Raw genomic sequence first — 12,263 nt, 5'->3', positions numbered from 1 at the left:
TTTTAAATGATTTTTCTCATTAAAATCAAACAATACCCCGAAGCAAAAAGTGCCCGCCCCTTAAAGAAAAAGGGAAACATCAGAGAAAATAAGATAAATTAAAAATTTCATCTTTTTATTTTGTGCCACGATACAAAAACCGAGTACCAACTTACAGACGAGTAAATACGCTAAAAGGGCAATTTTCCTTTTTATTTTTACTGAATTTACAGTGTCTGTTATTAAAATGAACAGAGAAACTGTTTTTAACAGTTTTTTTTTCCAATTTTCAATAGAAAACCTTTTTTCTTCAGAAGCCATTGAAATGTAGTAATATTATTTTATTAAAAATAGTAAAAAAAGGTATTATTCAACTAGCGTGTTTTTTTATATAAAAAAAATAATTATTTTAATTTTATTTTAAAATAAAAAAGTAATGCCCCGGGTGAGGATCGAACTCACGACCTTAAGATTATGAGACTTACGCGCTGCCTACTGCGCTACCGAGGCCTGGTGAAATTAGGGTCAAACCAGCTATATAAAATTTGATGATAAAAACTGAAAGTATATTAATCAAATATAGAATGCTTTTATTACCATTTATTTAGATTCGGATCACTGATAACTGTAACAGTATTTAATTATTAGTAAAATCTTTTATTAAAAGGAAATAATCTCTATTTTCTGTTTACAGTTTGCTGCGCCATCTCTCGTAAACTACACAAACCCAGCGTCTAAATCAATAGAGCAGTTTCCTTCAATACGTGGCTGAGAAGATTCCTGTTCTGGGGATCAATAGCGAAGTTACAGCTACTAACCAGCAGATGGCGCAAGAAAATACAGTTTTAAAGATTGTTCAATAGATGGCAATAAGAAATTATTTTTTTTTATTCTTTTTAAAATAATTTAAACTTAAATATGTAATTTTTAGTAGAACTAAAGTGAAATATAGAGTATTTGTGTTAAAATCATGGGTTAAAAATGTTTCTATAATTTTTAACAGAGTAAGATTTTAGGTTTTATGTAAAATTAGAAAAATATTTTTCCTGTCCAAACTTTAACTCGATTTCAGCCCAGTTTTTAGAAGACTCATTTTTAAATTAGGAGATTAAAAGTTAGGACCGGAAACTGGATCTAGAAGAAAATTTAAAGAATAATTTTAGAAAAAAAAATACAGATTGAAATAAAATTAGTTAAAATTAATTAACTAATGGATCAAATGTCTTTACAGGTAAAATAAAGAACAAATAGATTATGTCGAATGTTAGTCCAGTAAATAAGACACGGAAAGACCCAAGTCTTGCTAAAATTCGTCGATCAAGGCTTTTTAGGTGGATTGTGTACTTTTAGGGAGTAGTTTTAGCGGAAAAAAAGCTGCCAAATGGTCTAAAAATCAGTTTCTCGCAAATATCTGTCAAAATATGCAATTTACAAAATTTTTCCTGGAACAAAAAATGAAGCTTAGGTTATTATCTTCTAAAAAAAGGTCCTAAAACGGCTCTAAAGGGTCAAAGAACGTGTTTTTCGGCAATATTGACCAAAATATGGCATATAGATGATTTTCATGATCAATTGGAAGATTGATGGGTCCTTAACTAAAAAATGATCCTGACACTTTTTTTGTAAAGTTGTTCGTAAAAAGAAACCAATTCGACTATTCGTAATTATGCATTTTTTTTGTTTACGATACTTTCCGGAAATCCCAAAAAAGCGGAAAAAAAACACCCACGAATAGTTGTTTTTTTTATTAAAATGTAATTAAACAAATACTTTAAACTTTCTTAGTTACTTAAAGAGAGTCTAAGAACAACTGTTAAAAAAATATTGACAAATAAGCTATTATTAGTGTAAGTATGATAGGTTTGCTCGGTTATTTTTTATTATCATAAAATATGACACAATTCAAACAAATTTCAAAATATGGTATGGCTGTTGATTGTACCTTTTAAATGAACTTTGAATTATCAAAAAATATTAAATTTTAGCCCTGTTATTTTCAGGGATCAATTCAAAGATTCAGGGATCAACAAATTCAGGAATCTTTGAGGCGGAATATCTCGAAAACTACTAATTCTACGTAAAAATGATAAAGTCCATTTTTGTAGGTATTTACCTAAGCTTCATTTTTTATACCAGGAAGAACAATGTAAATTGCATATTTTCGCAGATATTTGCGAAAAAACTGATTTTTTGGCCAAGCTACTCCCCAAAAGCTACACAATCCCCATGAAAAGTCCCGATCAATGAATTAAGTAGTGGTTTCAACCTTCATTTACTGGACTATAATATACCGGGTGTTGCATCATCGGACGGGACATAGGAAATCCCATGTAAATTTTAATGGGGTCAATTTTATTGGCTTCCCTAATTATTTTAGAGAATAATTCTATTTAGGTTTATTGAAGATCACTAAAACCCACATTCAAAAGAATAACTTTAGATATTTTTGATTAGCTCGTTTACGAGTTATCGCCGATTTCTTTTTAAATATTTCTCCTTTCTTATGGCCCTGTATTTACTTATGAGCACCAGTCAAGGTAAAAGATTTATTAGGTTAGAAATTTACCTATTTAGAGCTTTATTATTATTGAAAACTCATTCCTACATCGGAAATCTTAAAAAGATATATTTATTAAATACAAATTAATATGACTTAAAGTAAAATAAAGTAATCAATTACAAGGTTAATTATAGTATTATTACAATATTCAATAACTTATTAATTTAGGTACTATTAAATTGTTAGAAATTTAGGATTTAAGAAGATGTTCTAATATTCCTCCATCGACTGCTAGACAATAACCAGGCGATCATAAAATTCTCTTCTTACATTCGCTAGTTGGTAAACTGAAATTCTATTGCATTCGGCAGAAATAGCATTTTTTAACTCGTCTAGATTTGGGTATTTTTTATCCTTGTATATCCTGTTTTTTAAATGGCCCCAGAGAAAGAAATCATTTGGCGAAATATCAGGAGACCTTGCTGGCTAATTTACTGTATGATTAGGCCAATAACGTTTCCGTTAACACTATTGTCTAAATATTCCCGAACAGCCAGGGTACTATGTACCGGGCAGCCATCCATCCATTTGGTACCAAACTTCCTGATTTTCCCTAGCGGCATCATGTAAAGCAGGTAAAATATGATTTTCGAGTAGTTCCAAATAATATTCTGCATTTAAATTTCGCGTAAGAAATAATGGCCCGATAATATTGTCCGAATATCCCTGCCCAAACATTTACTTTCTGTGGATATTGCGTCCTGGTTTCGACAAACCTGTGTTGGTTTTCTTTGTTCCAATATCGATAATTTTGAATATTGGGTTCATTATTTAAGGTAAACGGGCATTCAGTGAAACATATGTTTTTTAAAAATTCCCTATCCGTGTTTGCTCTTTCCATCATATCAAAACAAAACGCCTGCCGCCGTATTTCGTCCCCATCTCGTAGCTCTTGGTGCTTTTCATATTTAAAGGAATAGTATTTATTTCGTTTCAAAACTCGAAACGCTGTAGTGTGATCTATTCCTATTTCATCCTCAAGTTTCCTTGTGCTGATCTTTCCATCGTTCTCTTCCACGCACAATAAAACTTCCAAGTCGGTGTCATTTCTTGCATCTTCTCTTTGTTCCTGCCTTGCTTCACATCTGCAGTTATTTATTAGGGTACCTTTGGTCTCAAATCTCTGGATATTCCTTGCGATTGTAGATTTTCCAGGTATCGGTCTATTCGGATACAGAGCAGTAAACATGTCCGACACCTTCTGATAACTAACTAACTTTCCTTGATAATACCATTTAATCATCAATACTTTTTCTTCGGTAGTGTAATTCATGGCTAATATTTTCGTTGTAGGTATGAGTTTTTAATGTCCAACTGATTAAATGATGACAACTTCATTTGACAGTTATCTTTTACCTTGACTGGTGCTCATAAGTAAATACAGGGCCATAAGAAAGGAGAAATATTAAAAAAGAAATCGGCGATAACTCGTAAACGGGCTAATCAAAAATATCTAAAGTTATTCTTTTGAATGTGGGTTTTAGTGCTTTTCAATAAACCTGAATAGAATTATTCTCTAAAATAATTAGGGAAGCCAATAATTGACCCCATTAAAATTTACATGGGATTTCCTATGTCCCGCTCGACGATGCAACACCCGGTATAATCTTTTTCTAACATGAACTCCTATTTATCTCTTCCCTTCAAACTCAACCCTGTAGCTATGTAAAAAATCCTAATAAAGTAATACTTCCTCTAACTATAACTCTACTCCATCATTTTTTTTGCTCTCCCATTACGGACTTTGCTCGCGCTGCCATTCTCCGCATCTAGCTTTGGCTTTTTGTCATGCAAATTTTCCATGCTTTCTTTTGGGTCTGAATGCTGCCGCTGCCAGGCCGAGGTTCTATGAGGGAAGGCAGTTTAGAGGATAAAATAAGAACGTGACTATGCGGTAATGTCGAATCGGGAAAGATAGAAGAGATTTCGACAGTGCATTTTCGGAGTTGCCGAAAAGAGGAAAAATAAGTTTTTGCAAGTCTAATTATATCCGAAAAAATAATAGAAAGTATTATTTTTTGTAGTAAGGTTGTAGAAAAGCAAGAAATAGAATAGACATTACTGTTTCAAAAAGGAAGTATATACTTTAAGGACATAGAATAGGCATTTAATATGGAGTATACAGGGTCGTCCCAACTGTATTCCGGAAACTTCGGCAGCATATTCTGCAGATAAAAATAAGTAAAAAAGTTCGTATAAATGTATGTCCTAAAATGCTTATATAGTTCCGGAGATACAGGGTGTAGACATTTCATTTTTATTTCGATTTTTTCCAAATAATTTATGAAGTAATCTCAATACATTTGGATGAAAATTGGTGTCTGGGAGTTTTTTGACATAAGAAGTTTGACTTTGATGTCAATATAACTAATATATACTTGTAGAGGGCGCCACCTACATATTTTTAACTGGTTTGAAGAGTAATAATTTTTCGTCCGTACCTGTATAAAATTACGAAGTTTCTACGTAAAAAAGGTCTCTTGGTTAGAATCGCTACTACGCATTAGTAATGGTTCTCGAGATATTTGGAATACCTATCATCATTGATATAAATTAAACAACATGTTGATTAAATAGTTATTGGACTGAAATAATAATAATAATAATAATAATAAAGAACTTTATTTGTACAACTGTGCCATAAAAAATAATAGAAGAAAGAGACAATAATAGGAGAAATCATAAATTTGATATGTTTTTGTGCCAAAAGTTCAACAGAAACTGTTCTATCATCATTTTTTCACAAAAAAATTGATGATTAATTTAAAAAAAATAAAAATTTCCCGAATTTATTATTCCAATCAAACAACTATCTAGTCAACTGTTTATTTTTTGTCAATAAAGACGTGTAATGACTATTTCCATTCTAAATATCTTGAGAACGGTTGCTTGTAGCGATTTTGACTAAAAGACATTTTTTACGTAAAAAGTCACGGAAATTTATATTCTTTCACTCAATAGTTCTATACAGGTACGAACGAAAAGTTATTACTGTTCAAAACAGTTAAAACACATATAGGTGGCGCCCCCTACAAAAAAAAACAGGCATATTGACATAAAAATCAAATTGCTCATGTCAAAAAACTCCCAGACACCAAATATTGACGTTAATTCAGAAATTATTTGGAAAAAATCGAAATGAAAATGAAACTTCTACACCCTGTATCTCCGAAACTAAGCATTTTAGGACATACATTTATACGAGCTGATTTACTTATTTTTATTTGCAGAATATGTTGCCGAAGTTTCCGGAATACAGTTCGGACCACCCTGTATATTGGCGGATTTTATGAATATTTGCTAAAATAACTTAAAATGTATGTAGGTAGTAATATAGGAATAGTTAAGTTTTAATTTGTTTAATATAAATGTAAAGAACCATTTAAAAAATATTATGTCTTCTTATAAGTTAAAAATCATAATTGAAAATAGAATAAGAATACCATGCCAACTAAGTGAAATTATTCAAAAAAGATAAAAATCGGCAATAACTCGGTAATTTTTGAAAAAAAAAAAATAGTTTATATCTCTGAAAAGCTTGAAAATTACGCTTTTTATGAACTATGTTTTCCATTAAAAAAACATATGTTTGTGTCAAATGTCAAAAATGACAGGATTTTGAAAAAAAAACGGGCAACACAATCACATTAGGAATGCGATTATATACAACTTTTATGTGAATTTTTTTTGTCTAAAATAGGTTATAATGGAATTAGAGCGCATTTTTAAAATAGACGAAATTTGTTTGTTTTTTTGAAACATCTACTTAGTAAGCCATAAATTTTTCAAAAATCCAAAAAGCGCATATATTTGACCTCAGAAAACTGCAATTCTTTCTCAATTTGACCGACTCTCTAGTTCTAGTAGTTTCTGAAATACCCATAGAGAACATCGTAGAAAACTAACACTGTATGTGCTCTAGCCCCTAATCTATTAAAATAATAAATTTAAAAAAAATCAGTAGATACCATAATAAAATAAGAGTGTTTTTGAGTTTTTTTGATTAAATTCAGTAAAAATTAAAATTAAATAAAACAAATTGTGCAAATTTTTCCTAGCCGTGCGTGCGGCAAAATTTAATGAAAAATTAAACAATCCATCTCGAAATTAATTCCTTTTCGAGCTGTTAGAGCTCCAAGCCGATAATAACTTAGTCTTAATTAAAATAATAGCACTCCCCCCTCGCAAATTCCTCTCACCATCCAGCGGAAAAGAAAAGCAATTATTCAAAAATCTAAGACGATGGTCCTAATGAAAAAGCCGATGTTTTTTTTTTCGTTTTTCTCGCATTTTACTCTTGGACCTCTCTCTGTCTTTGTTTCTCTCGCGTTCTAATAAAGGACGCACCGAGCTTTGAACAGCGACTTTTCGGAAATTAAAATGTTGAACTAGGAAATTAATTTTACGAGTTTCGTCTAATCGAATTGGTTGGTGGCATCATCGGGGTGAGCTCCTGTAGATCTAGCAATAAAAAATACGTATTTCAGTTCGATTGGAGAGATTGTTCCGTAAGCCTGGTTTATGATGGCTGTAAATTTCGTGATAAATAAGTTACAGTTCTTTTAATTTCTACTGCTTTCAGTTATCTTCGGTTGGCTTCCATTATTCTCTATGTCTCTGCATCGTAGACCCCATCATTACTCTAAAGTACCCCTTTCAGAAAGTTAATGGTTTTTCTAGCTTGTGTTATTCGTCTTTTAATCTCCGGAGATATCCTATACAGCACATCAAATCACATTTACGATGTGTTTGCATTATTAGATGTAGACACAGGGTGACACAATTCCCCCGATGTAAATATGCTACGTTTACACATTGTAGTTCAACACGTATGCACAAAGGTTAAACGTCCGCCTCACAATGTAGCCACAGTATAGCATTTACGTATACACAAAGTAAGGGATACACAGTGCTTGCGTATTACATTTAAACCCTGTTTACATATTGCAGTTGTGACTACCGCGTGTATACGTATGTATTTTGCTTCGTATATACATCTTGTGCTAGATAAAACTACTTCTTATGAACGAATTTAGGAAATAATACAAGTTTTGATGCCTAACTTTTCGTTCTTTTTAAGAAATATTTATTCAATGATACCAATTATATCTTTTTAGAACGAAAATTAGGAAGGCAAAACTTTGTATTTTCCAAAAGTATCTCGATCGTAAGTTCAAGAGAAGTAGCCTTAAAATTGTTCCATTTTTGTTTTGTATTAAATGTACCATTTTTGTTCCATAAAATGAATTAAGTGGTTAAAAAATAAAATTCTTATATTTCTTTATATCATGAAACGCAATATCGCAAATAACACAATAATAATTATTATTTACACTGCAGAATCTAGAAGTAAGAAAACACTGTAAAAGAACAGAATTTGTACCTAGTATAATAACATACAAAAATAGTAAACACTGGTATATCGCCACGATTTGGTGGACCTCGTTTAGTCATTTTTTTCTCCTCTTTTTCCTCCAAGCAGTTGGTTTGTTAGCATACTCATTCAACGAGCACTCTGTTGGACTTTGTTGTATTTTATTTCCAGATTAACAATCTCACCCTTAAATTTTATATGACACTGATTATTGAATATTAAACATATCTGTATATTGATCCATTAATAACTTACCGAATATCAGTGTAAGAAGTTCCTTGACGTGTTTAAATCTTTCTCTGGTTCATTTAGATTTTTATTATTTCCAAATTAAAAAATTGTATAGCAGAGCTAACCTCTTTATCATTATACGAGAATATTTGGAGTTTTCATTCATTGGAGTCAAAATCTGGTAAATTGGGTATCGAGTAAGGGAAGAGTCGCTGCTATAATATTAGTAATACTGTTAGGAAGGTATAACAAGGTAATTAAAAACTTGTGCTTACCTTAAAATCTCTTTTAAACTACACACAAACAGAACATTTATATAGAGCTTCCGAATGATAAATCAATAATGGCTGCTAACACATACCACTCCTAGAAAGGAGAAAGGAGAGAGGACTGAGAGGACACATAAGATACACTTGGTCGGTGTATCTACGCTGAGGCTATCAGCGCGTGCGCACACCTTCATTTCATGCTAGAATGTAGACACAACAGTAAACTATTACAAAGTGTCTATATCATAGACTTAGAATAAAATATAGACTGAGCATCTCATTCATAAATAGCTGGAAGATGCGGACAGACAACGTCTTGTTATTGTTGTGTTATTGTTTTTGGCTCTAACGAGTGCGACACGAGCGATAGATAGGCTGTCTCCGTCGTAACGGTCGTTTCCTGACGGCTCTGCCGCCCAACGCAACACTGTCTTTTGTTTCTTCAGTGCACCTGCACTCTCCGTATCATAGGCGGGTATTTTTTTTATTTTAATGAAGCTATAATTCAATTAAAAATATATCGTATTTAAACTTTTTATATTATTAAGATTTAGGATAAAAAAAATAGTTTAATATAAAGCAAAGTTTAGGACTTAGAAAAAATACGTCTTAGAGTCTAAAAACGATAAAAATAATAAAGTACGTGTTATAGAAGAAATTTTAATAATCGAAATTATTTAATTTTTGAAATTGATGATAAATTATTAATTTAATAAAATATTAATTTTAGTCAAACATTTACAACTCTAATATTAATCAAAACAGGATCTATTCTATAGATATAATAGAACAGAAAGAGAAAAAACTTTATAATTGTTTAATTTTTTTTTCCGGTAAAAGTGATGTCTTATTATGTAAATTAGAAAAAACAGGAATCTGTTCCATTAAAGCAAGCTTTTAGGAAGTGAATAAAATGAAAACTACATTTATTTAACTCGTTACTGTCTTTATTATAGAGTAAGTATAATAATGGTAATGGTGACTATACTTTATTCAATGGAAATATGCACCAAATTCAAACAAATATAAAAGGCATGAGTATAAACAGTATTACTACAGTAATATTGAACATTGGTTCAAAAATATTACATTAATATAATACAATATTACTGTAGGTATTACTGTCAACGTGCAAGCTTGTTTGAAGCTTGATGTATTTGTATGCGCTTGGTACATCTTGGCGTTGGAAAATGTATAGAAAATTATTAAGAAAAACTAGTACGTAATGGGGGATATCTTGATATACAGAGTGGTCGGAATTGTATTCAGGAAACTTTGGCAGCATAATCTGCAAATAAAATCAGTAAAAAAAATAGTATAAATTTATGTCCTAAAATGCTTCGTTTCAGAGATACAGAGTGTAGAAATTTCATTTTTATTTCGCTTTTTTCCAAATAATTTATGAAGAATGTATTGATTAATTCGTTTCCAAATATCTTGAGAACTATACTTGTGGCGAGTGTCAACAAGAGACCTTATTAAGTAAAAAACGTTGGAAATGTAAATTTTTCTCAGTAGTTTTATATAGATACAGACAAAAAGTATTACTCTTCAAATAACTTAAAAAATATGTAGGTGGCGCCCCCTATTAGTAAAAGTCAAATTGACATCTAAATCTAATTTTTCATGTCAAAAAACTCCCAAACGCCAATTTTCGTCCAAATATTGACGTCACTTCAGAAATTATTTGGAAAAAAATCGAAATAAAAATGAAACTTCTACACCCTGTATCTCCGAAACGAAGCATTTTAAAAACTTACAAGTTCATTTTTTTAGAAAGCCAATGCAACATTTCTGAGTTTCAAATAAAGATAAAAAACAGTAAAACATATAATAATAATATGTAAATTATTTTCTTGGATACATACATATATGGCAAATAATAACAGATTGTTTTATTAAAGATTTACGTTTTGGTTAATTCTAAAACTATCTTCAGATTATATGTGATATTACTTAAGTGATATTACATTATAAAAGAAAAAATGAAAATTATACCTTATAATCGAAAAAAAACGGCGTCAGCGATGGCTATGAAATGAAGATCGCTGTCATTTTATATGTAAAATTATATGGAGTATGTATCGATGGTTTTTTCCAAGCCAACTGGACGCCGTTTTTTTCGATCATACGGTATTACAAATTAATAATAGATTAACAGTCGAGAAAAAAAAAGAAAAAACTCTAGGTAAGTACTGGATAAATTTTAAAATGGCATATTTATTTTATCTTTGTTTAATATAAAAAAAACGAAATATCTACCTGGTTTACATAACCCTGTATAATTTGTGAAATAATAATGGACAAAAATGCAAGCGGTAAGAAAAATATTTACAAAAAATATGTACTTGTTTACATTTCTGGACCATTGTTCGTCATTTTTGTTATCATAATGGTGACCCTATCATAAAAACGTAGTTATTTCTATACCTGATGTGAAACTATAGGGAAAAAGTAATGTTTGTAAAATATTTTAGTCTTGAAAAAAAATAAGGAATGTTTGGTATTTTAAAATGTTTGGTAGCTTGTAATTTTTTCGACTTTCTCGATTGTTTATAGTTTATAATAAGCCTTAAAAATTGTTGTTTCATAATGGAATATCATTCTGGAATTCCTGTATGTTATTTTAGATTCTAAGGATGGTTTTAGAATAAAAAGAAACACATTTTTCATAAAAAAAAGCATTAAATTAACCAATGCCCAAGAAAATAATGTGTCTACTTCTTATGTACTTAATAATGTATCTACTCGTTATATTAATAACGAGGTTAGTAAGAACCTTTACGTAAATGATAAATATAAAAAATACAGATTTTCCAGGGTTTATAATTTACTAAATTATTATCTAAATAAGCGCCTTTCTACAACGCCACTGACGCCAAAATAGTAAATTTGACTTACCTGTGGAATGTTGTTCCAGGACTTAAATAGTCCAATTTCTTACAAATTTGGCACTGACGAACCTGTTTTATAGTTTTTAAATAAAAAGTAATCAAAATAAACACTAAACCGACACTACACACTAAGAAAATCGAATCCAAAAAATACAAAATCAAAACATCCAATAAAAACAATAAAATAGCCATGGCGAAACTGTGACAACAAGGTTTTACGACACGTGCTTTACTCTACTATGGCTCTACTACGAGAGAATAAAGAATGAACAGGCGACCCGGCGATTGATGGGTGTTGCCAAATTGTAAAGAATTTGTCATTTTTAAATAGTCTCCGACTTATAATTTAGTAGTATAGGGACTATTTAATACATCTTTCTACTATTAAACACTACTTTATTAAAATACAGTTTTAATATCTCAATATATGTGTATAACAACAAAAAAATATTAATAATATTTTAGACGTGACAACATAGGCTGGAGGCGAAAGACTCAGACGGCCGAGGTCAGCTGCACCCAGGAGTAAACATGTTTACAAAAATTAATATTGGACCGCGCTTAAATGTAAATAGTGTAGTCTATATTTTATTCTAAGTCTATGGTCTATATAGATATTTATATTATGTGTATACGTCACATTTTTACAAGGTGTGTACTATAGGCAGGGTTCGGAAGTAGTTAATTAAGACGTAATTTACCTGATTAACTACGTGTAGTTTTTCTTCAAAAACTACGTCTTTTCCCGTTCATTAACTACATGAAAACTACGTTAATAAACTATGTATTGATATTATGAATAATTTTCCTTTGTATGAGGTGTTATAGAGATAATATGATGTAAATATTATATTTAAAGCCATATTTCTTCTGTTTTCTTAAATTCATTATGTGTTTTTAAAGCTTCAACTTATTATAACCTCACCTCAAACCTTTGATATTTGACATAGGTTACA

The 12,263-nt window shown here is 30.6% G+C and overlaps 1 long non-coding RNA gene and 1 other non-coding gene across 2 annotated transcripts; both read right to left on the bottom strand.

Moving 5' to 3' along the window:
• Positions 1-416: 416 nt before the first annotated feature.
• On the bottom strand, positions 417-489 carry Trnam-cau. Its single transcript has one exon. It is a non-coding gene; the product is annotated as a tRNA-Met (tRNA).
• Positions 490-9,342: 8,853 nt separating this feature from the next.
• LOC115882609 lies at positions 9,343-11,466 on the bottom strand. The gene is made up of 2 exons (XR_004050218.1): positions 11,315-11,466; positions 9,343-9,701 (listed from the first exon to the last, which is right to left on the bottom strand). It is a non-coding gene; the product is annotated as an uncharacterized LOC115882609 (long non-coding RNA).
• Positions 11,467-12,263: the final 797 nt, after the last annotated feature.

Source organism: Sitophilus oryzae, unplaced genomic scaffold (assembly GCF_002938485.1).
Source record: "Sitophilus oryzae breed Bouriz unplaced genomic scaffold, Soryzae_2.0 scaffold_178_pilon_pilon, whole genome shotgun sequence".
Classification (NCBI taxonomy): Eukaryota; Metazoa; Arthropoda; class Insecta; order Coleoptera; family Curculionidae; genus Sitophilus; species Sitophilus oryzae.
Note: the sequence above shows the minus strand (reverse complement) of the source record. Positions and strands in the feature narration are given on the sequence as shown.